Below are 26,771 nucleotides of genomic sequence, written 5' to 3'. Positions count from 1 at the left end.
GTCCAAAGTCTGCAATCTGCTGGGCTGGATTACAGGTTGTCTATGTGACAGTATATATGAGCTTTTTTTTCTTTTAGCATTATCTTTAAAATAATTTGTTAAGTTGGTTTGCTAGAAATGCAACACATGATGGCATCAAGTCTGTGTAAACTTCATTGTTTTGAATGATCGAGGCAAAAGTAAGGTCTCTGTTTGGTTTTTCATTCACCAAAAAATGATAAAACAGATGTTAGCAATTCACTTTTCCCCCCCCTCAGTTGCTAAGTATCAACCTCAGTGTGGCATGAGGCAGCAAATGATAGCTGGGCATACCACGAGTGAGAAAGCACAGCTTTCTTTTATAATCAAAATAGTATAGTCATCATAACCTGCATATGAGCTGTGCAGGGCAACCTTTGGCTGCATCCTCATAGAAGCTGACATCTTACATACGGATGTCTTTGATGTATTCAAGGTGTTCGAGTTGAATCACTTGGGGATATTATATAAAGCTGTCTATAGAAGTGAGGTGAGGCTCTCGAGCGATGGAGAGAGTGACTGACAACTCAGGCTATCTGTGTATCATCCAGCTAAACACATAGGGATCTTAGGACCACAAGAACTGTATAAATACAGATAATCTGAGAACACCAAGGGGTCTCAAAACAGAAGGCTATTTTTAAGGTGTAGTAATAACATGGAAAGAACTTCTATGACATCTTATATGGCAGTACGTGAGCTTGTTGCATGAAAACAACCTTTTAAACCCACTTTTCTTGAGACTGAAGCTGCAGGTGATAGAGGATGATCATACCTATTGCTACCACCACACCTCAGGTGAGATCTGATAGTCAGTAGCTTGCTAAGAGGCAGAGCATGCCCATACAGCTTTACAGAGATATGGATGCCTTAAGCATCACCAGCAAGCAGTGGATGCAGCTGGAAATTGCCCAGAAAGTGGTATCATGGCATTCATTTATATAGCTTCATGCAACAATAGACAGCAGTGTAACACGGTGAGGGGGTCTGCACCTCAAACCTCCATACAACTCAGCTGCTGCTGGGCCTCAGCTCAGACTTTACTGTAACTACTTTCTACTTCCTACATCACAATCATAAAATCACTGACAGAAAAGCACTGTCAGACCACTGAGTCCAAATGTCCCCTCAGCACTGCCAAGCCCACCACTAACCAGTGCCCCCAAGTGCCACATCCACACACATCTTTTAAATCCCTCCAGGGATAGGGACTTCATCACCATCCTGGGCAGCCTGTGCAAGAACTTGACAACCCTTTTGACAAAGAAATTTTCCCTAATATCCAATCTCAACCTCACCTGGTGCATCTTTAAGCTGCTTCCTCTTGTCTGGTTCCTCTTTCACTGGGAGAAGAGTCCGACGCCCAAACCTGGCTCCACCCTCCTCTCAGGGAGGTGTAGAGAGCAGGGTGGTCTTCCTTCAGCTGCCTTTCCTCCATGTTTTATGCTGCCAGAAAAGTACTGGGTCAGTCCTAAGAATCACATTTGTGGCTTTTAAGGACAGAAGGTGACAATCCCATCCCTCCCACCAGCAGCCGTAGCAGGAAAAACCCTGTGGCTGCTTCCTCCTCCAGCAGTCAGGTGCCAGCAGACACAGCCCTACACTTGTGTAGGCAAGTACTGCAGATGTATAACAACCTTGCAGCAATAATTAATAACCTTGTGAGGAAGGGTGCTCAGGGCCCCCTCAGGCAGCACACAGCCTGCAGTGGAATGGGTTACAACAAGGGAAGCCACGAGGCTCCTCATCTTTCTGCCATGGCCGTGCTTTAGGGAACAGAATAATGTCCTGAATAAAGAAAGTGGGAATGTGGAGTAGGTACAAGACCCCAGACAAGAGGTGAGCAGGCAGCTGAGGAGGGTGTCTATGTGACCAGTGCAGCGTGAGGGAGGGAGACGAGTCCCTGAGGGAGCAGGGCTGAGGCAGTCGCCATGATGGCGGTCTGAGGGGGAGCACCGGCCCCTGCTCGTAAACGAGTTAAAAGTCATGTCTGAAAACTTTTTCCACACCGCAGCTTGGAGGCTGGGTAGAGAAAAGGTTAGGAAGTGCTAGCTTAAATCCAGGATGGAGTTTTTCAAGGATAGGTTGTTACACACAGATTGATGCCACACTGTTGTCAATATGCCAGGGGTAGTTTTAGCTGTCAGCTCTGTCAGAGTCTGCCAACCAACTTTAACTTGTTTTCTGACTTTTCCAAATGTTTTCCAAGTTTTCGCTTGCTGTGCTGAGGATAAATTGTCCCTCAGTTTCTGTAAAACCACATTTGTTTACTTGTTTCCTTTTCATCTCCGTTTCTTTCTGTGGTTTTCCCTTTTTAGGGAAAAAAAAAAGCACAAAGCTTGCACCTTTGCCCAACCATAATATAAACACAGTTCACCGAAACTGTCTCATAAACCATAAGGTTTTGCTCATCCGCTCTTGTGTGACATGCACTTGCCTCCCTCTTGAGCTGGATGTGCTCCACCATGACCCTGCCCAAGGTAAGGGACTGGGCAGCACATCCCGGAATAAACTCAGGAATAAACTGCCACAGCAGCTCTTCTCTGCGTTTTCCTACAGGTGAAGACTTCTTTCTTCTGAAATGAAAAATTTCAAGGAAAAATCTTCCCGTTTGGTCAAAATTATCTGCCATGTGTGCAAAGGATTTGAAACAGGTAAGCTACAATCCTTTCTCCCTTTCCCAGAGCCTCCTGGACTGATACTAAATAACTCCATTTGGGGGAGAAAAAAAACCTCTCGTTGCAAACACAGTAATTACAGTGAAATAACATTTAAGGAATGTTAAAAGGACTGGGGACTTCAAAGGTTGAAACATTAGAAAGCTGAAATTAAGACTGCACTACTTCTGTCTATGCATTATGCTACATTTACTTGCCTGTGTGGTTTTTTATTCACATATAAGATAGATGGGACAAAAAAACTTCTGTTTCTCCTCACAGTTCACTGTGTGGTCCCAGGCCTTGTTTACTGCCCTGAGTTATTAATTTCCTCTTCAGCTTTTTACAGCACTTTTTTACAGTCACGTTTATATATATGACAAACAAAATTTAATTTATTTTTGTTATACCATTGGAAGGTGAAGGGAAATGAGGTACAGAAAGAAAAAATAAAGCATGCTAATGTTAAATCATAATTATTTTAGAATATTTAACATTAGATTTTCATATTAATACACTAATTTGGTATAACTGCAGAAAAATGTGTTCTTATGACCATTATTTTAATAAAATGCAGAAAGATAAAAATCTGGAGCAGTTGGATGACCTAAATGACATTAGTGAGTTATTAAACTGAGTCATTTCACTCCTTTGAATCCACTAAATTCACAGTAATAATATGTATAAAAGAGAATTTTAGATTCAGGCTTCTTTCTATTTTCAGTGTATCTAAAAAAATTATGTTTTTCAATATACTCATAGTTGATACTTCTTTTTTACTGATATTTGAGTTTATTATAAGTGTTTTATGGAAATACTAAGTTAAACTTTACATGTTCCTGGCATGGCCCTTTATGTCCTCACCTTCAGCTAGTTCAGCACTTCAGTATTTCTAACCCTTGACTATCAATTTGGGCCCCCTGAAAATGAGATACATATAAGTGACCATATATCACTGACTATGTGATTTGTCCATCACCACATGCTGACTCTAGTAATGGTACTTAGAGAGTCTAGATCTCAGCCTTAAGTGGATTTAACTCTCTTGTAACTCCAAAGAATATCTACCTCATTTATTACCTCCAGTTTCTCAATATGTGAAGATCCAGAAGATTCTACTTCACTACTCAACCCTGGTTCATCTCAGTGTAGGTCAGAACTATGCAAGGAATAAGGCAAGAGAGTTGTAGAAAAAAGCATCATGCAATTATGTTATTAAAGATATAAGGCATATGAACAGAGTGAGTTCAATTTCAACTGAAGGCATAACATTGATTCTGTAATCTCTTTTCCCATAAGTCCTTGGCATTGAAAGATGTATAATTTTAGTATAGTTCCTGCCTGTCATCTTTCTAAAAGGATCATAAATAAAATGGAAAACAGATCTTGCATCACACTGACATCCCTCTGGGTCACTCCTGAGTCTAGGACCTTTTGTACCATGTCTTGGACCACTCTACCTGAGCTAATGGAGCAGTTAACAGCACCTTCTACACGTGCTGTCCCCATTGGCTTCCTATTGCAGGTTTCACTCCTTACGCTCTTTCCATAGCCAGCTCCAGTCCTTTTTTTCCCTTGCTAACTTGTCAGACCCGGTTTTTTTCTATCCTGTGAGTGTCTCTGGTTTAGGATTTTATCAGTGAGAGACTAAAAACAAGATCTATGAAAGGCTGCTGAACCCTTCTCTCTACCACAGTATGGAAAGTTAGGCTTGTCGTCTCAGGTATGTCTTGGAAAATTAATCAGGATGAATTTTGGTAATGGGTTAGAGTAGTGATGGGGGATAAAGGCACATAACCAAAACATCCCAATATATATTTAAGCAGGAAGTTGGTGGACATGAGATGCTCTGCAGTAGTTGCCTGTGTGCTTGTTGTTACTCCATTGTAAATTAAATATAACATAGCCCTGTGTGAAATAAACTATTTAACATTTACCTCTACAGGTATATGCCTGCATACTATGATAATAATGGTTTATATACTGTAAATTCACATTCAAGTTTAGGTTACTCTCTATTTCTAGGCCTGTGTGAGAATGAAGTGGCCCTACTTTTTGTGTGTTGCACTTTGCAGCAAGGTCACTGTCATCCTGCGTCCACCAAGTGTTTCATGAAGGGTAACAGATCCACTCTTAATTTACATTTCAAGTCAATTCAGATTTTCATACATATTGCCAAGTAAACAAACACTTTTCCACCTCTTTTAGAGTCATCATCCCAGGAGGAAGTTGTCATGTTGTGATGCAGCTCTGTGAGTGGACCTGTCTTTGATGGCTGTGGTAAGTCTACAGCAGAACTATCAGGGTTTTCTCACTCCAAGTCATATAAAGCATAACAGTAAAACATGCAAGAGGAGGTTGTACATGATATATCACAAAATGTGGTTTGGCACTAAGCACAGTAACAGTTTAGGGAACAGGCTGTTCTTTAAATAATATGCTTTTGTTTTCATGTTTAATTCTTCATGCTGCTGATTTACAGCGAAGGCTTTTTCTTCCAAAAAAAGTAGACCCTTATCTAATGCATCGAAACAACAAAGTATGTGGTTTCTTTGTCAAACATTTCAATAAATGATTTGGCTTTCTCAGAGGCATTTGTAGAACTCACATTGGAATAGAATTCTGGGGTTTTTTTCATTTGAACTGTGGGCTGGATTTTCAAATGTTGATGTGTGCAGATGTACCTGCACAAATTCACATGCCTGACTTCGAAAATCTGATCTTAAACACACAGCAGGTGAGTGAATATGTGGGAGAATGGGGGAAAACTTCAACATTTACCTAAAAATATCAAAAGAACTGTGAGCTGAGAGTGCTCGTCACCAGGCTTTAGCAGAGGTCAAGGGGGTGATGTAATTGGCACCTTTTGGATTTGGGGTTGTTATGTCGCTAAACACAGACCCAGCAGCTAATCCTAAAAAAATCAGGAGAGTTTCAAAACTGCACTTAATTTTGTCTGTTTTCTGACTCTCTTCCCTTTCAAAAGTAAGTTTATTTTCTGTCTTACTTGTTGTTTATACTGAAAACACTGTAATAACTGTAGAGCAATGTCTGACAGTCTGTAGTAGTATTACAGGTAACAGAAGAGTTTAGTGTGTGGTGAGGGGTGTTGTTTGATCATGTCACTGTAGTCAGCTCTCTGGTTTCCTGTATTTGCCTTAAGTTGCAAAAAATTCCATCACAAAATAAAAATGAAAAAAATGTGCTCTGCATCATCCCTGAATTTAACATTCAAATGTAAATTAATTCTCCCCCCCCCTTTTTTATATCACTTACAATTCCTTGAGAGTCTTGTCTTATTATAGGTTCAGGTCAAATTTTAAATGACAAATACTTGCTCTGACAGAAAATTCTTAACCAAAAAGTGTCAGCATTTCTGAAATTAGACATTTTTGTTTTGAAAAAGACCAGAAAAATATGGTTTGCCATTTACAATATTTTCTGCATATTTTTACCCAATTATTGACCAAATCTGTTCTCCCAAAAAAATATTTTGTTTTCTTCAAAACTGCCATAAAAAGCCCACCTGGTTCTCTTTTGCACACTTCATTTGTGAGGAAAAAAAATAGAACAAATTTTGATTTAAAAACATGGAGATGAAACAGGGAAGGTAAAGAGTAAAATGCATTTCCACAAGATGGACCATTTAAAACTGATTTTTCTTCTGTCCTTGAAGAAATAACTCATTTTTCACTAAAATCTGGTGATAGATAGCCAAGGTATCTGGTCTTCAGCAATGAATGAAATATTATTAGGCAAACCGGCAAAAAGGGAGCTTATTGGAAAGATTAAAAGGGAAGCAAGTGGGAAAATTACTTACTTGGTGGACTAAAATCAGTGAACAACCACCCAGATTATTAAACCGAGTGAAGACTGAGCATGACTGGAGGGGAAGCACTAAAATACTAACAAGTACTTGGGCTAAGCTGTGTTGCATTTAATGTGACTTGAGGCACTGACCCTCATATGTGTTCTCTCTTTCTGAAGCCCCTCATCTTGATAAGCCCTGCTTATAAAGCTGCATCACAATGAAGCTGACCATTGTAAGTGTGGAAGCCAAGGGTGAAATCCTGGCTCTGTTGACATCATTAACAGCTCTGGCATTGATCTGGACTGGGGCGGGTTCAGCCCAAATTAAAGCAGTGGCCTTGCTGACAACCCACCACCGGTCACAGAGAGGCCCTGTCTTTGAGTTCGTCAATCCCATGCGTTATATTCAATAAAGGTCAATAAGATGGAAGGTCTTGGATTTAGATGGCTTGAAAGATAAGCATACCAGGCTGAAACAAGACTCCAGCAAAATCAAGGGAGAGCATTATTTGGATATTTGCTGTATGGCTTGTTGGCGAATTTTAGAAATGTGCTTTATCCATATTCAAATCCCGTATAAACCGAAGTAGAAGAATATGATCTCTGTGGGAAGAGGTCATGGAAACAATATCTGTGCACCTGCCTACAGATCTATGCAAGCATTTTCAAAACAGGCATTTTGGAAAGAGGCAGCTAATCTATTATTGTTTCCATGCAGATATTTATATAAATCCTCTTCTTGTAAAATGCCACATACCCTGCTAAGCTTTCAATTTAGTCAGAAGAGGCATAAGTTCAGCCTATGTAAATAAAATCTAAAACTGAAGTGATTTAGGAATCTGGACTTAATATGTGCAACTGTGTAAGAATTATCTATTAATTATAAAATCATTAATTTAAAAGGATAGTGTTCGTAACTTTTTTTACTGACTCTTAAACATTTTTCGTTTACTGTATTTCCTTAAAGAAAATCTAAAAATGCAGTTTGAATAGCAGCCACCACCCTATCCTTTCAATCAGCTGTACCTGTTAATTTAAGGCACAGTCACTTGAACACGGTTGGATAATACACCCCGTAATGCCATGTGTGTGCCAGTGCACACACATGTGTTTATCCCTACATGCCTTCTTTAATTTCCTTCCTGAGACCAGCACACTTTGGAATGATATTTTAATTTATTATTATGAAAGGAACGGCAACTGGTTTTTAATGGTTACAGAATGGTGACTCACAACACTGTCCCAGATGCTGTCACCGTCGCTATGAGAGCAGATTTGCAACATCTTGTCATAGGCACACATCAGTGCTCCTGCCTGCTGCCTTCATCCCAGAGGACAGCCTAACACCTGCTGCTGGCAGCGTGCCGGCCCTTCAGGGAACAAATGTTCCATTGCTGCTGGGTGATAGGAGAGGACAGACTCGAGATTCCAAGTGAACTGGCTAAAGGCACCCTAGGGCTCGGTGCACCCACCCCAGCACCCAGATGGTTGCTGTTTCTGTAGGAATATTAGAGAGTGAGTGGTATGCCTATAGCTGTCTCCTATAAATAAAGGAAAAGAGAAAAATCAACAGCACACTGGATGATAAGATTTCTAGCGTTTGCTATTGTTTCTTAAGAAAAACAAAATCAGTATTTTTCCAGTCAGTATTATACTGAGGGAGGGCTACATGCCTTCTCTGTGTTTATCCACATAAACAACTTTGAAGACTGTGTTAAAGACACTTTTTTAATAGGAAAATACAGGCACAAATCCACTTCTGGAAGGTTAATGTGCTTCTTTCCTGCAGAATATCCTTAACCTTATACAATTTACAGATTCTAGACAAAATAGACATGATTTTTATATTTCACATAGTGTTCAGCTGCCATACCTTTATGTTGCCAGATATACTATGTTGAGATGTAAGAACAAAAAAAAAAAAAAAAAAGAGCAAATACATTTTGTGTTCCCTTTAAATCTGTTTTTCAATACACCTATCCCAGAGTTGTAAGAATAAAGAATACTGTGCATTAGCTCTGGAGAGCCCAGATTTCTCACTGAGGTCAAGGAGAGCTAAAAGGACTCCTGGCTTGGAATAAGAAGCTCAGTGCAGTTCAGGATCAGGTCTCTTGGATAGTGTGTAATGTGTTTCTTTCCATTTATTACCACTCCACCTCCAGTGGGGTGATAAAAGCAGCATTACAATGTCTTCGCTTCATGTGGATTGAATAGCAGGCTAATAAAGATGAGGGTGGTGCTTTTTTCAGCTGTTATACTCAAATTTCAAATAAGACCATTTTTATTCTCTGCTTTTGAAAAGGCTTTTTGTCCACATTATTTCCCAAAGCTTAGATCAAAAACATGTCATGTTTCTGAGGGAGGTACAATCCAGGACACAGTGCATTAGTATTTCAGCTACTGTAATATAGATTATGATACTCTTGCATTTCAGCAAAGGAATCTGCTCCTGTGAAAACAGGATCCCTTAAAAATAAAAAGATTGGTCGTGTATTTATAAAGGGTGGCTTGATCCAAAGCCTCTAGGTTGCTGCAGTTTAATTCAGTGTGGTTTAAATCAATTTGCAGTGGAGCGAACCCCAGGTGATATTTCACTTTCCCTGCAGTGTGCTGCACTTCTCTGCAACAAATCAATCAAATCTACATCACAATACACTGAGCAACACTGAACTACCAACAGGAGAATTCTGCATGACTTTCACCAAGTTTCCCTCTCTTTCTCTTGTTAGGCTAATGGCTGGGATATGTCCCTGTAAATTCTTTGGAAAGAGCAGCATTATACAAACAGTGTCAGCACTGTGGTTCTTTGAACACATATTCCTATGTTATTTTTTCAAATGATCTCTAAAGGAAGGTCCCAGGTAATGGCAATTCACAATAATCTGCCTGCTAGTGATCCCACCACTGGCCCTGGGCAAATTTCTTTGTTTTTCTTTGTTCCCCGACTGCTTCTGTAAAAGGATGCTAATAATATCCACACCAGAGAGATGCTGGGTGAATCCCTGTGCCTACAGAGGGCTTTGAAGATGAAAAGGCTTATTTAAATGGTACATATTGCCAATAGTATTATTATTAAAGCTTAAGGGTGCATTCTGCCTTCAGATGGACACGCGCAGCTGCCTCTATCCCTACTGTCCATGTTTCCATAGAGAACTGTGCAGTGGGGCAGAGCTGTGAGGATCTAGAGACTGTGAGTTCAGCAAGGAAGCTTTGCTGGAGCAAAGGCAGGGTTTTATGTGCAGATGGCAGGCATGCAAATTTGGTATAATCACAATTTAGAGGTGCTTGTAAAGCATTTGCTTTCACTGAACTCTTTACAGCTTCTATTTCTACAATGATATTAACTGCAGTGAGAAAGAATAGAATGGAAGAGCAGGAGAGACACTTATCATAAACCTTTGGATAAATCTCCTATTCAAAAGTGAGCAGGTCTCAGGCAGTCCTGGGGACAGAGATCAGGATGTGATTCAGAGGTCAGGCTGAGCTCTCATGTCACATGTGGGTTATGCTGCATGAATTGTCCCTTCTGCAAGGCTTCCTTGTGAACTGTCAGGTGTCCTGAGTCCTAATGCAGGAAATGAGCTCCAAAGGTTTGATGAATCTTAAAGAGTCCTTCTAATCCAGAATTTTTGTTCAAACTGAAAAAATTAGGGAGGCCCTCTTATTGCTCAAACATTGCACTCTGATTTGACATTCTTAAAAATATTTTTTCACTGCCGTGCATATGGCCTTTACAGAGGATTTACAAGCTAATCTGTCTGACTGTGCCATGTCACTCCTGTGAAATTCAATTGCAGTTCTACAGTCATACTGCCTTTGACTAGCTTGCCAGGTGTAATGACAATAAAATTTGGCCTAATGAGTAGAAACATCCTTGTTCTCAAATTTAAATAGATTGTCATCTTCCACTTTTCAATATAGACTGCTTTGTTTTAATTCCCTTTTTTTTTTTTGGTTGAGTCAGTACACTTGCAAAATAAGGGTCATCTGAATTCAGAAACAGAATAAAGAAAACTGCCACTCTGAGGTTGTTTTCAAGATAGTGTTGTTAAATAGCAGAGATGCTTCTTTTACCAGGCAAAGCTAGTAAAAGCATTTGTTGCTTTGTATTAGAACATTCTGAGAAGTGAGCAGAAATTAGCAAGAACAAGGGTTTCAGAAGGAAAATAAGTAAGTTCCTGCAATTAGTGTTACCTTCCAATATACTTTTTAAGATCAAGGATAATTATCTCCTGAACAGGAGACATATGCATCTACCTGCTATTTTCTGTGGACCTATGGTTTGAGAACTCAACGCTACTGGTAAAGAGTTCAGCATTAAGATAAGGGAAGCCAGAGAGTGTGGGCCAAGCTGACAGAGCAAGCCAGTGTCTGGGCAGCTGCCTAAGTGCTTAAAGGGCTCACTCTGCCTTTTAAAGTTTAAGACAAAAACAAGAAAGAAAGAAAATCTTTCATTGAGGCTCTGTTGCCCCGGATAACCAGGGACAGATTCTGGGTGGTCCCCATAAAGTTTCTTTTTAACTTGATAGCCGGATTCATGGGTACTTTTCCAACAGTTGTAGGGGATGAAATGATACTTAATTAATTCCCTTTTTAAAAATAAAAAGAATGAAAGGAACTGCTAGATCACCATGCAACCACCTTTGAAATAATCACTGTTGGGCTTGTCTGTTGTATCCAATATTCTGTATTTGCATGGCCTGGCCCTCCTTTGGGCTAAACAGCTAATCTTGGTAAATTGGAATGCCTCTCTTGAGCACAGCAGGTCATTTGGGCTGGATAGTGTTCAGGAAGGTTATTAAGGTTATTTAAGTGGTAAAATAGATGACCTGCTCACCTGGCTTCTTAGAAAGTGTAGGCATCTTCCACCTCCATGTCATGTTCTCCTGCACTGTAAGAACCAAATACATATGATAGAAAACTATGAGATGAGAGTTGTTAAAACCATTGACTGAATTGGTTACCTGAAATACAAGGTCCCAAACAAGTTAAATATCTGACAAAGTGGTAAACAAGAAATCTTCAGGATCAAGAGGGGATTTTACTTGCTGTCCGTGTCCCATGAGGCTCTGGAGCAAATGGCTGCCAACAACAGTGAGCCTTGATCTGCTGAAAGATAACTGAAGATATGTCCCAGTCACACTTACATACTTAGAGTCAACACATTTGTAAATAGGGAGAGCCAAAATCCAACATCACTGCCTTGGTTTGACCAAACACATATAAACTCATGGTCTTATCAGGAAGCTCAGTCTAAGGTAAGTGGAAAGATGAAAACTCTGTTATTGACAGGGCAAATGAACATAGGCAAGAAAAAATGTAAGTTTTTGCTAGATGATGTTCATCTGAGATTTGAATTAAGAAATAGTTGTATTTTTAAGTATTAAAAAATACCTTTCATAAGGGTATTATCAGAAAATAGTCTTAATTTGGAAACTCTATGTAAGGGAACAATTTATATTCTCTTGCAATCAAATTTCCAACTGCTCACATTCTGGTTTGCTTTTCCCAGATGTTCCTTCTCAGGTTGTCAAAGAAGTGAAGTAAATTTATGTAGTTTGCAGGTGTTTAGTTGCAGGTAGTGAACTTTCATTTTCAAAGATAAAATTCAGTAATGAGAAATAAGATTCTTGGAAGCTAAATGTAGTCTTGTGCCTATTTTTTGCATTCCTATCACTGCTTTGTTACTTATATTATTAACATTAACAATCAAGGAAGAGCTGTGAGGTAGATTGATGGTATCCCAAAATCTAATTTCTAATAAGAATTGCAGATATATCCAAGAATACAATGCTAATTGAACTGGCATTTGATTATGCATTCACCTGCACAGATATTAAAAACCTCCACGTGGCCAATTATGACTGGCTTGAAGTAGTTTGAGGACACTTTCCAGCCCAGTTACTCTTCAGCCAGGAGAAGAGATCTGGGACAAATCATGATCTCATCATGAAAAAACTACAATCAGTAAAGTGAAATCAAAACAAGCCAAGCTCTCACTAAATATTTTCTCAGTTCTAGGTGCCAGTCAAAGCAAGAAAGATCAAATATTTGAGTAGGCATGAAGTCAGCTCATCATTATTTGTCCTTTAGGAAGTGCTGGAGGCACATTGGTGGCTTGCTATCCCTCCCACTGTAGTGTAAGGACTCAAGGCTGCAGCTGGATCATCCTATCTAATGGCTATCAGTAGTTATATTCTCCATAAATTTGTTTAACTCCTTTTTTTGTATCATTAGATTTATTATTCTCCAGAACACTGCCAGAGCTTGGGACTGGATCATTGCAAGAGTACACTGCACATTATTTATATTCAAAATATTTGATGTCTGTCTCAACACTATAGCTTTACTTGTTCTAACACTATATATATGGGGTTGATATTCCTGCTTGAGTAAACATACACTTACAAGTTAATAAAAATAACATTTTAACTGCTTGAGTGCAGTTTTCCAGTGACCCATAAGATCAGTTCTAGGCTCTCTGCAGTCCTAACTCAGCTCAGCAGCCATTGATCAACTGATGAACTTACCTAAAAGAACAGAGCATAAAATGCAAACAGCAATTTAAATGACTGTGTGGTAAAAGCAAAAATTTCCTGTTAAACCACAGCAGGCTGAAATGAGAACTGAGAATGACAGAGAGGGCAGGTACTGACCCCATACTAAAAGATGTACAACAAAGGCATTTGCTATAAGTTCTCATGGAAAGCCTTTTAGACAAATTAATTAGGCAATAAGACATGACAGGGTGTGAATCACTTGGTAATGATTTACGCCTATTGTGTTGTTAGGCAGAAGGCCAAAGGCCGAGTGCTGTCAAATCACCTAGGTGTAAATTATCATTTGATAATTTGAGCCCTGGAGTGGCTTATTGTAATTAGAAGGTGTTCTATCATAGAAGTTTTGTACTTCATTCCATTTTTTTTCTGTTCTCCGCTCCATTTCACTGCTTAGAATTCTATCATTAAAAAGTGAACTTTTCTTGCAAGATTATTTCAGACAACTAATAGCCTGAGAGGCTTTACACAACAAACCCTGTCATATTCCACAATGCATAGCAGAGAAGTCAATGCAGGCATGTCATCACTGTAATTTAATCACTGTGCCTTCATTCATAAAGCCAGTTACAAACAAAGGGAGGCATTAGGGTTATAGGGGAATGTGCATTTAAAATTAGTTGAAAGTTAGAGATGCAGAGTCGATGAAGAGGAATGAGGCAGCTGCACTTTCTTTTTTCAAATTAAATAGCACAAAAAAGATAGAGGGATAATAACATGAATTCTTCCAAGACACAGCATCCAGACAGCTGTAGAAACCACCAGGAGAAGGCAACTCAAAACCCGACTGTTTAAACTGAGAGAAGCAACGTCCAGCAAGGGCTGTTCCATGCAAAGATGTGAACACCAACTCTGGCTTTGGAAATTCATACAATGCAGCTTGTCAGAACTTGGGAGAAGGTTGTCACTGTCTGTGTGTCTACTTGTTCTGTTCTTTTATGATTCTGGAGACAGGGTATTAAAGTAGCAGGATGTCCAGTTTGATTCAATTTGCCATTCTCAGGTACCTGTAGTCATTAGGCCCATTCCCTGCACAAAGCAGAAGAAAGACCTTTTCAAGTCTGGCATAGAAATGGAAGTTATGACAGCCTCTTTTTCCTTCCTGTCTCATTTAAGGCTCCAACATAGTTAGGGAAAATTATTTAATCAAATCCAGCTATTGCTTCCTAAACATTAACCAAGGTCACAGTCATATGCAATAGAACATTCTTAATGTTCTTGCATGACTAGATGACAACAGCCTTCACTGCAGAATTCCTAACACTAAAATGATCGCCCATTGACAACAAGCAGTCCTAGGATGGAAGAAGCCAGAGTGAAATGTCAAGGCCAATCAAGAGAACGTCTTTCCAAGCATTAGGCACACTCAGAAAAAGAGAATTATATTGTTGGTCAGCCATGATTTCAAAAACAGCAAGAAACCATCTTGTTAGTGATGTAACTGTAAAAACAGAACGTGTCAAATCTGTTCTGACAAACTACTGGTCTTAACATTATTTTTCTGGAGTTTACTTTTGATGTTTGCTTGTTGATGGCATATGTTCCTTTTTTTTTTGTTGTGATTCTTTTTGCATCTATTTTTTTCCATACATTTTGTGTTGTCACAAAAGCTGCCACACATCCCTTTGCATTTATTTAATCAGAAGATAGCATGATAGTTGGTTTTACCATCCGTCTAGCATATTATTAGTAGGTTAGAGTTTGGAAAATTGACAGAGAAACAGATGTTGGGATTATTTTATGTAGCTTGAATACCATAATGATATACAGTTGTCAGAAGCTTCTATTTTCTTATTTTAGGAAGATGATTTTTTTATGGAGGAAATGGCTCAACTTTTTACAACCCAGGGGAGAGAGGAAAATAAAATGAAAGACCTGAGGAAAAAAATCTAAGTAAGGAGTGATAGATGTTTAGTCTGTGCCTAAAAGTCTGTGCAGAACACGTGCAATTTATGAAATTGTTCTAAGGGAATAATCCTGGCTGTGCCTACTTCCCTCACAAATACATATTTAATGGAATAAGGAAAAATAAATCTATAGTCTCATGATTTGCACATCCTTGGCCTGCTGTAAAGTGTGACAGGAAGGAGGCACCATTTTTGTTAGTTGCAGTTTAATAATGTATTATGCAGAGATTACTCCCTTTCTCAGAAGGAAACAGAAGGTTTGCAAATGAAGAACTCGGACATGCTTGGCGTGTCTTCATTCCCTTTCTGCTATGCTTATCAGTCACAGTGGGGAAAAAAGGTCTAGCTGGTGTCCAAAGGACAAAGGTCAAAAAAACTTCATTTCCATTTTTTTTCCACATTTAGTGGCTTAGTTTTGGACTTCCAGATATGAAATAATGAGATCAAAGTGGTTTTTAACTGCTCATGAGTTTGCTTCTTTTCTTCTCTGGCCACCTGCTCAAATTACGTTTTAGAAAGAAACTAAGGGGCAGTGGAAAATACTGTGAAAAGGACATAGTACTCATATGCTTCGATGCATACTTTTAGGAATGAATATCCATTCCTACCTTTCTTTACCTCTAATTCCTCTTTTCCTGCCCATTTCATCACTGCATGTTAGTGCCAGATGTGGGAAGAATCCAATATCTGGTAAAACAATTATATTTAGTTCCCATCACTATAGTTTAAGTCTAAATAGTTCAGGCATTCAGCTACTTCTGGAGATAGAATAAGTCTCAAAAATTAGTTCCTTGACCAGTGGGGAAGCCAGTAGCTGTGTCTCTTTTCACACAGCATTCATGACTAGGGGTTGATACTTCTAACTCTGGCATCTGGGGAAACATTGACTGGGGGAAAAAAAAAACGAGAAAAGAGTTGGATGTGGATTGGTGTGGCACTGAGTACAAAACTGGGAGAAACTTCCCTCCGTGTACATGACTGTTCACATGTGAGCACATACCCACAGAGAGAGATGTTACATGACTTCTGAAATCTCTCTTATTTAACAAAATAGAAAAGATGAATGATCAGTCTTTAAGAAGCACATGAAATTGGGTATGAATAGAGTAACTGCACAAGATAATATAGTCAAGTAACTCCCTGGAAATTTTCAAAGACCTCTATTATTAATATCAAATATTCTCTTTTCTTGTTAAAGGCATAAATCTCTGTAATGAAATAGAGTTCATCACCTCCGGATTTATATTCTTAGCAGGGGTTTAGATATTTATGGATGCCTCCCAAAAATCTAAGAGGTAATAAAGAACTACTGATCTAATAAAGTCAACAGGTAGTTGATGCAATATTTGAATTTAGACTATACTTTTTAATTATAGGGGCACTACATGTAATATAAGGAACTGCCTCTGGACATTCATCAGAAGTCTCCTTTTGATTTACTTACCTTGCAATTGGTTTCTAGTATTACTCAATACACAGGCAACTGGGAAGGGGTGTATCTGATAGTAAAACTATTTTCGTTAAGATATTTAAGAAGCAGAGTGTGCATTCTTTCCATGCAGCTTTAATAAAAAAATCACTGTTCATTGTGCTTTAAAACAACAATGGTTACTGCCAGTATTACCATAAGATTATTAGATTATTCCACTGATCATGTTATTTAGTCTTTATTCTCTGTCCTTTTATTTATTTTAAAATATGAATTTCATGAGTGTTACTGACAGACAAGAACAAAGAAAAGTCAGCTGAGTATCAGCTGCACAGTGTGCTCCACTTCTGTTCTCATAGGACCATGTTTTTAATATTCAGCTACACTGAGCCGTTCTTTGAAGTGAATAAAATGTGGATATTAGCATAAGATTCACACACAAAAGTTCTAGATCCAAACATTCTTTGTCCCAGTGAAGACTCTGGTTCAAATTCCATATTTTTTGTCATAGTCTAGTTCCAGGCTCTGAATCCCGATTAATCCAGGATATTGAAGTAACTGTGATCTGAGTCTTAACTTCATAATTAGGGTCCATCTTAGTTACGTGCAGTGACTCATAACATCCAAGTGATATTATAGGTGACTGACTTGTAAATGCAAGTAGTCTTTCAAGGTCTGTCAGGAAAGCTGCTAGGATTTACAACTCATTATTAGAAGAGACAAACCAGAAAATAGTGGGTATTTGAAATATCTGAGAAGTGTCGGTGTAGTTTTACGTGATTAAACTACACACCAAAAGAATGGGAAGGAATTAGCTGTCAAAGATAGCAGGCAGGGACTAAAGCTACACAGGGATGAATTGGGATCCCTTCAAGCAGATTGTTTTATCCTTTGGGTAGATGTGTAGGAGAACTGGATTCCAAGATTATTCTTTTCCTTGGAGAATTAACCAGAATAATGAGATGGTCTTTACAGCCTTCAGTTTAACATAACCAGGATCAGTAATTTAGCACTTTTATATATTGAACAGATCTGCACTGGGAAACGCTAAAGACAGCAATCAGCATGATACAGACTGTTCTGTAGCTTTGACCTACAAGTACATTTTATAGCTGAGCTGGTGTCAGGATTCTGTCTGGCTGCTGCACCAGTCTCAAAACACAGCCCAGCTCCCTCGTACTACTTGCAAGCAATTCAGACACAGAATATTTTGGGGATCGTAAATGAGCAACATCTATTCCCAGGGTAAGGCAAGTCTATTTCACAAGTTACTTTATGGACCATATGGTTATACTTGGTTACATTCAGTCACATAACATCACATAAAGCAACTTAATCCAGTATATGCAGATCCCATGCAATGCAAATGGAGCATCATTTCCAAGCTTTAAAGGAGCCTTGTCTCTTTCCCCGGGGAGCACAGTGTAGACTACAGTTTTAAATCAAACTTCTCATAAACTTTTAACACTCCAGGCTTTGCAAAAAGCATGTCAGCCTCCAACCTGGTGTGATGCAACTTATTATCTGTATGTCTGAGCATAAAAAAGGCACTCTGGTGTTCTTCTAAAATTATGCTGAAAATAGAATATGAGATTGCAATCAGTGAAGAGAAGTCAGAATTGCTTAAGGTTTTTAGTACAGTCCTTGCCAAAACCAGCAAAGCATCCCTGAGGCCTCCTTATCTCGTATGCTGAGCCGAAGCCTTCTGGAAACAGCAGGCTCAAAGGTTGCTAAGCCAGACACTCTCTTAGATAATTTTAAGGCTTATAACTAGGACATTTTATTACCATACAGGGAAATAGTTCTCAGTCTCAAATATGGCACATATTGGATGTAATTATGGGGTGAGCAAGACAGAAAGCATTGCTCAAGAGGCAAGGAAGGAGTTAAGCATTATGCACTCAAAGGTAGGATTCTGTCCCAGGCTAACAGCCCTCCGACACAACTTCCCATTGTTCATAGGTCTGGGGAGCTCCTGGGGTAAAGTACTTTTTTGGCTGTTGATGTCAGGAATGCTATCGCTTTTTTGATATAATTTGGTTTTCTGTGTAATTACATCCTGGCAAAAGCCTATTTCTAATAGCATAGCTACGATTTTCTGTTTAAAATGCATTGTTGACTTTCTGCTGGAATGCTGTATTTGGTTACATTCCACCCTCATTCTGGAGCTCTCTGTACATCCCCGAGCACAATAGCATCATTATACACTACCTTGGCCTCCAGGTCATGAACTACAATTATGTCTTTTCATGGCAACAATCTTTATAACCTAGAGACTACTCCCAGGGACAACATCATAAAGAAGGATTGGCATATGCATAAGTAAAGATGAATAGATATTGGCACTCCTCAGAGTTTTTGCCATTGATTATGGAATGTTGATTAATGCCATAATCACTACCTCCCCTCGTAAGTGATAGCGGCATTTTGTGCTGGCTTTACTTTTCTGTCTTCACATCTGCTGCTTTCTCTCCAGTCCCTGGCTCTTGTCACCCATCTGATTCATCCTCATAGCATGATGACAAAAGTCACAATGTTTGGTTGCCAGCGAGAAAATTTCAGAGGAACAATTTTGAATCTGATTGTTCTCGACTAACATGCTGCTTCAACGGATTATAGCACTTTTATATGCAGTTGCTTTTTGCTAGGTCCATCTGTCTGCGCTCCAAGCTGTGCTCCTAAGATTTGACATTTCAGGCAGTTCTGATTCTCTTTTCTCTCATTCAGTATCAGTTTTTAAGAAGAGAAATCCAGTCAGGAAGGATATTTGGGGAGCAATAAGCAAAACCCATGATTATTATTAGCACTCTTCAAGCTACTAACCAAAATGCTTTGTATTTACTTGACACTACTTTAGAAAAAATTATCTACAACTCATCTACAAGGCAGACGAGTAAAAACTCACCTGCACTGCATGTAAGTAACTTGAAACCAGAAATCAGACATTCAGTGATCCACAGAAGGAGCTTATCCAAACAGCTACTCCCAAAGCACTAATTACTACAATATTCCCTGTCCTCATTAGATCAATTATTTGAAAGTTCATCTTCACTTCGTGTAGGATGATCACCTGCATTTACAGGCAATGAATGACTTGTAAAATGCAGCTGCATTTTAACAGACGTGGCCACACAGACTTCACAGAACATGATCAGAATCACTACCATAGAGATTGCTCTGCTCTGCTCTGCTAGAAATGTATGTCAGAGTAAAATAATTAATTTACATGCATTGTCATTTTATGCAACATATGTTCATTTTTTAAATACTTGCCTTGCCAGAAGCTAAGGAACCAGCCATAAAGATAAACTAAAGCAGACAATGTCTGGTAAAGTTTAGAGTAAAAATTGCTCCAAGTCGTACTGTGCTGTTCTAGTTGTCCTCCTGTAGAGTTTAAAATATATAGTGACATCAAACTGATTAGGTTAGTCCAAACACACTAGATGAAAATTACTTGGTTTTGTTATCAGGGAAGTCTTCTGGTTTCATGAGAAGAAAATGCTTGAAGGGAGTTTTTTGGCCAAAACCAGCACAAATTTTGTATGAATGACCATCAAGGCTTATGCATGTATTTTGTGTATCTAGTGTATTTGGAACAAGTAGAACAAAAGGACTTAATCCCTTTTGTCCCTCTGCTGTGGGCCATGTATCTGAAAAATAGCATTGTTCCTAAATCCTCCAGGTTCCTATTGCAATAGGGTAGCTAGGAGCAGGAGGGGAGTAAAATACATATATAAGTGGTGTAAAAATATATCAAAGCCAGAAAAAATTAAACTGAATGTTTTTTTCAGTTGTACAGGACAGAAGAGAGAAAACTGGACCCTCAAACTATAATATCTCAAATAATAATAACATTTAAAGACTGTAATTTCATTTTCTACGTCAAAAGATTGGACTTTTTTATTGTTTTGTAAATAAAGTCATACACTGGATACATAAAAGCAGGTTAATGAAAGATCTAATGAAACCTTTCAGAGACAGGGAATTTCTGAAAGAAATAGAGGTTGTAAAGATATTATTGTTTTCCTTTATTCAGTAGTTGACAGAAAGAGGACAAAATATGGCAAGCCAGCAGTTCTAATTCTCTGGAGATACCCAAGTGTGCAGTTGTTGCACCTCAGATCCTATCACGAGAATGTGGCATGTGGATAATGAACCCAACTTTTAAATCTTGTTTTTCCAAAAACCTTGTAGAGCCGTGTCAATGTGCTAGAGGTATGAAGGGACCCATTGCTGTCAGCTCCCAGAACATTCAAGCCAGTTTCTTTCTAAGATGGGAATTCATCTTCCTTGAGACTTGCCCCAAGATTTAGCAGCATGCAGATTCAGGGGCAAAAAAAATTCTCGAGGTGTGTTTAATTATGCTTTAGCACAGGGAATTAATCACACTAAGCAGGACTCCCATAGGGTGGATATAGAGCAAATCCCCTTAACATTTGCCCCTGCAATCCAGAGGGGTCAGCAAACAACAAGTGTGTTCTCTCCACAGTAAAGAGAGCAGTAGAATTGAGTGATAAGTAATATCCTACTTTCTGTACAAAGTACAGAAGCAGAGTAACTGCTTTGAAGGATCCCTCAAAATCTGTAAAATAATGAGAAGTTTAATTGAATGAATAAAAGGGGTGAAATGTAGAAAAACACTAGTACAGTAGGGAAAATAGGTTTGTCCAGTACAGCAGAGAGCATAACATGCTCCCAGCATTTGACAATGAGCCAGCAGCTGCTGTGTCCCCATGCCTTTCCATTTTTATAACTGCACATCCATGGTGAATACAGTTTTATGTAGAAGGAACTGCCTCTCACAGATAGAAAATTACCTGAACACCAGCATAGCTTACTACCCATTCCTGTGCGGATTTATACACAAGAGAAACTGCAGTTCCCAGGAAGGTCTGCTGTCCCTTTAAAGAATTCAGGTTTAATGCCTCATGTTCAGGGAATCTTTTATCTGTTGAATGATCTTCACTGAAAAAATAACATCTGAACTGAGCTGGCTAAAATACATTTATGTCCATAGAAAATCAGGAATTCTTCCGCTATTCCTAGAAAAAAGCAAAAAAAAAAATTATGTCCCTGTTTTTACAGGCTGTCTGTTATGGACAAATACCATCTAAAAGGGAATCCAGAGCATTCCCATTCAGCCTGGTGACAGACTATGTAGGTAGGCTGGAACTAAACTGAGCTCTGTGTGTCTGTGGCAGCAGAGGTGACAGGAGAACACCATTTGCAGTGAGGCAGCCAAACAGCAATGACAGCAGGGATGATGGTAGTTGCAAAGTGCCAGCAGACTCAGCTTTGGAACAGATTTGCCAAGACTGCCACACCATGTGATGACACAGATTCCATGCTGAATGCACAGTGACATGGAAAATGTCTCCTAGTGGTGTCCAGGCTTCACCAGTTAACTCCTCTAATAGCTGCTCTCCCCTGACTTTGTCCTGTTTCACCAGCTGTTGTGCATCTCCTGTTCAGGAGACACTGGCACGGTGGAAGCATCATTAGGGAAATGCAACAACATATGGATAGGAAAAGAGGGGTGTTTTAAACAATGTGAGAGTGTGTGTTTGTGTTCAGTACATAAACAGGGGGTACCGTCTTAGTTACTTGAGCTTGATTTGCTATTTGTACTGTTCTGTACCAAGGAGCTCTTGGAAGTGCAGGGCATTCTGGAATTTACAAGAGCAAATGCACCAAGCACAGAGTCAGTTCAACCTGGCAATGCAAAGAAACTGCAGGGTGGAGAAACTTCCTGTTTGGTGAAGAGTCAGTTCAGTATTCCAGCTGAATATCCTTCATTCCTGGTTGTCTTCCAGGGCTGAAGACATTCACCTGAGGCCACCATGATCTATGACTGCCCCTTGAAGTTTGTGGCGTCAAGTGAGAACTGCCTTGAATAGTCTCAAGATCAGAGAGCTGAAACAATCTATATCTATGGGAATTAGAGCTACTGAAGCCTGGGCTTCTCTATGAATTTTTGTCTTAGGGTAACTCTTTGGTGATACAAAACTGAGGTATTTGGATGCTAGGAAGGAGCAACCCTCTGAGGATTCTCTGACATCTAATACTGTCAGCCTATGTGATAAATGCTTCATTAGAGAATGTATAGGTTCATTCAGTGGGTCTTTCTTTTCTAAATACTGATTTTTACCCAACCTGGAGAAGCTTAGCTGTCCTTAAGACATATTTACAAAATATTAAAGGACACAATGCAGAAAGATTGCATGTGCCCCCTAAAACTCATCCTCTCAAGACTGTTGTTCTGAAGGTCTTGTTTCTCTATGAAGAGTAGTTAAAATAAATTATTAAGCATTTTTTTGCACTTTCCTATCTGGTTTTGCCTGGTTGGTAGATAGCCTGGCTGTAGCATGTGATTCCTGGCATTATTTGTTCTGCAGGTCATGAAACCCTCAGGATGGTGCTGGGGCGATGAAGACTGAAAAAATTATTACACTGTCTTTTGCCTTTCCTAGATCCTGTGGCATGTTCAGTATCTCCAGTTGTCCTGAGGCAAAATTTGTAAGAGTTTTTGAGGTTTTACGATCTCAGTTCCCATCTAAGAAGCACACAATTTATTTGGGCCACACTTAATTAAAGGCTTTTAACAGTTTACTAGCATTTCTTCCAAGCTCTCAGTTTATGATTGAGATAAGGATGTATTCCTACATACTGCCTCACACCTGCCTATTATGTGTTTCATTATTAAAAGCTTTCATTTGTAAAATCTCCCATGAGATGCATACCTTAGAGAGTAATTCAAATCAGGCAGTCATAACCTGTCCAATTTAATGTTTCACAAGAAGGAAGCTTTAGGATTCCATCTGGTACAGTAAAAAATCACCAGATACAGCACCATAACAATGCATTGGAAAAATAATCATTAGAACAATGTTTAACGAGGCTGGTATCTTACATTATGTTTCTTGGGGGCTTCTGTACTATCAGTAGCAATGTGGCAGGATCAGGGAGCAACCACTGTTATTCAGCAGAATGGTGGCTTTTCTCCTCTTATTCTGAGGCCTTCCATCAAATGTCCTCATCAAGTTTAGGAGCACAAACATACTCACTCCTCCTGTGTCTGTAGGCCTGTGTTAGCCCAGGTTCTGAGCCCAGCAGGCGGTGAGGACATGCCATTTCTGTGTGGTGGGGGGCCACCCACTGGGGTGCACCTCTCTTGTTGCCCAGAGAGGTTGTGGATTCCCCATCCCTGGAAGTGTTCGAGGCCAGGTTGGTTGAGTCTCTGAGCGACCTTATCTAGTGAATGGCATCCCTGCCCATGGCAGGGAGTTGGAACAAGATGACCTTTAGTGTCCCTTTCAACCCAAACCATTCTGTGATTCTATGATTCTATGATTCTAAGTACCAACCTTTAGAGATGAGGCCTAGTGTGGCACAGAGCCCAAAGTAATAAGACTTATTATCATTATCATTGTGGTTCTCCATTGACATACCCAGAAATGGTGAAAGAGGGGATAAGAAGATATGGAAGAAACATTCATCCTGAGATGGGTCATCCTGAGAAAGGAGATCATGATACAGTGATGGTAGCAGATTCCCTAGCCCGCACATTTGTCGACAACTCATTTGTTTTAGGCTTATCTGCATTCAGATCACGACATGAATTCAAAGCGTAGTGGATCCAATTTTCTGTTGCCTGGCACTTTGTTTAACATTTGCCTCTTCTGCAAACGAAAGGAAAAATGGATGTAAAATACTGCTCGGAATCTGGGATTATTATTCATCTCACCCTAGTTTAGCAGAAATGCCTCTATATTGTTATTTTTTCCTGAGTTACCCTTTCATGACAGCAGCAGAACAATATGACCTTCTTTTGTCCTTGTTCTACTTATATGTAGCTTATGTTCTTATCAAACCGACCCTAAGCCTCTTCTCTGCAGGTCAAAACATCAATTTTGGCAATTCGGCTGCCCTCTTTGCCATTTGGAAGGAGCAAAGTGGAGACAGCTGGCAGTTAGGGGAGCACTAGGAAGCATATGGTAGCTCCGTGCAGTGTTGTCCAAGAGCTCATAGGACAATCACTCACTTGCTTCACTGATTTCCATAATGTATGTCTCTTTTTTTTTGGTCTTTTTTCGTAAGCCCCCAGGATATCCATTGTTAAGGCAAAGGTCATTTTAGAAGAAACTTCATATTTTGAAAATTTTGGTTCTTTCCATAAAAGAAAATCTGCTTCAAATGTATTCTGCTACCAAAAATAACTACAGAGAAAATAGGGTGACTGATAAATATAAATAACTGGCCAGAAATACTTTTTCAGAGACTAAGTGGGACAAAAAACCGCTAGAAGACACCATTTAAATTTAAGGAATTATATAGCTGGGCATTTCCAACTTGCGTTTTTAGCATGGCAGCTGGTCGGAGGGTTAGGAAAATATGTGGCCATGCAACGTTGGCTGAGATCCTGCCTGATCTTGAGAGTTAAACACAGCCAAGCCCTGTAGTGTTGGATAGGAAACCACCAAGGAAAATCCAGTGATTCAGTAAGTGGCATTCTTCCTGCATGATTACAGCAACCCAAGTGCCAGCATGGTGCTCAGGGATAGTTTTGTTGGTGGCAGTGATGTTTTAATATGAGATGTAAACTTGTTGAAAGATCTAGTGATGAACTGCACAAAGATAAGAAAGCTTTGGTAATTACTTTCTTGTAATTCTACCCTCTGCTTTCTGTCGTATTGGGCTTTCTTCCTGTTTTATTCTGTTGGCTGATCATGGTCATCCCTACAATAAAACTCGTGGTTTCTTCCGAGGAGGTGGCTGCTTTCCTGTATTATATTCTGTTTATATACATGTACAGCATTTGATGAAGTGCATCATCAGAAGTTTGTGCCTGTATAGAGACATTTTAAATATTCTCCAGCGATACACAATACTTTGGGAAGCTCTTTATACAGTTTCTTTGTACAATTTCTCTCTCTACTGCAGTCATTGATTCCAGCCCCTGAACTGCAGTATTTGTGTTGATGCAACTGTGCTTTCTAAACCAGATCTATGAGTGGTTTGGACTAAAAAACACCCTAAAAAGGGCACATTTTAAAACTTAGATTTCTGATCCAGTTTGAAGTGCAGCCATACAATCAGTTTCTTTAGCACAACTGTGGAGGCAGTAAATCCCAATGTAGGCCTAAATGTGGTGGAGCAAGGAGGCAGGAACACTTTCAAGTGGTTTTTAAACTGGAAGAAACAGTACGCCACACATTTTTACCAGAATTAAAATAGGCATTACCAGAAGAGTAATGCCTATTTTAAGTTTTGAAGTTTAACTACTAAACATCAATATCCAGTCTTTGTATACTTAAGTTTCCATCATATAATTAAAAGTTTGGAGTTCATAAAGGACATAAAAAATGCTTTTGGATCTTCGGATTATAATCGTCTCCTGTAATACTCTAGATAATGCACAAATAGGAGTGCCTAAATGAACATTTTTGCAGAGGTCAAGCTGTAATTTTTGTTATTGCACTTTACAGTTACCATTTGAAATAAGATTCCGTGACACATCTAAATGATTATGCACAAGAGTCTATTCTAATAGTAGTAGGCTCATGAAAAATAACAAGACCAAATGATAACTGTCTACTGACCCATACATGTATTTACAATAGAAGTACTTTAATAAAGGTAGCTACATCCTCTAGATCCCCAACCTTTATTTGAACTCTGCTGTAGCATAATTGACATACAGAATTAGAGTGCATATTAAGACCTGGAACTGAACTTTTTCTGTAGGCTCAGCTTCACTCACATCACTCATAATATTAGAAAGAACTTGTGACAATCATATTAAAACGATGCCACTCTGACATAGATTAACAGAGTATGCAATTATATTTAAATGCTGTAATTGGAACTTGCCGTTAAGTGCTTACTGTCACTTCTCAATTCCCCTCAAGGCAAGTAAACCACTACTTCCTTTGCTCTATAAATTTAATGCCATATTCTGCACACAGAAAGAGCTGGTATTTCATCAAGAGCATTTTGTTTGCCTCAAATGCTGTGAAAACACAGGCCTTGTGAACACTGCAGGATATAAATCCATCCTGTAAAATGACTCTGTTAAAAAAAAAAAGGCATTTTGCCACTTCATGCTTATGGGGACAACCTGAGTCTTTACATTTCATTAGTTTCTTCACCTGGAAGCTGTTTTCAGCTCAATCTTTTATAGACATCATTATTAGGAATAAAGATTGCAAGGGCAGGGACAGGTGAACCTGATGATATTCAGCTGCATCTTTTTAAACCCCATGGATGCACCCAGGTGTTTCTGAGGGCCTTGACTCAGTGTCAGAGTAGCTTCTGCTTTTGGTGGTGTGTGACAAAGGAGAGCTCTGTGTTATCTTCTCGGTGGAGGTAGGACTGCAGATGGGGTAGACAGGAA

At 39.2% G+C, this 26,771-nt stretch overlaps 1 protein-coding gene across 11 annotated transcripts in view; it reads left to right on the top strand.

Moving 5' to 3' along the window:
- Nucleotides 1–2,037: 2,037 nt before the first annotated feature.
- Nucleotides 2,038–26,771, top strand: part of NFIA (nuclear factor I A) — a 411,656-nt gene continuing 386,922 nt past the window's right edge. For 3 of the 11 annotated variants that reach the window (XM_064665045.1, XM_064665048.1, XM_064665043.1), the window contains exons 1-3: nucleotides 2,039–2,055; nucleotides 2,578–2,672; nucleotides 4,884–4,955. The gene's annotated coding sequence lies outside the window, so the exon portion shown is untranslated. Of the gene's footprint in view, nucleotides 2,056–2,577; nucleotides 2,673–4,883; nucleotides 4,956–26,771 lie in introns of all 11 variants that reach the window. The other 8 variants (XM_064665056.1, XM_064665053.1, XM_064665042.1 and 5 more) reach the window with 3 other exon arrangements.

The sequence above is a fragment of the Pseudopipra pipra genome, chromosome 9, assembly GCF_036250125.1.
Source record: "Pseudopipra pipra isolate bDixPip1 chromosome 9, bDixPip1.hap1, whole genome shotgun sequence".
Classification (NCBI taxonomy): domain Eukaryota; kingdom Metazoa; phylum Chordata; class Aves; order Passeriformes; family Pipridae; genus Pseudopipra; species Pseudopipra pipra.
Note: the sequence above shows the minus strand (reverse complement) of the source record. Positions and strands in the feature narration are given on the sequence as shown.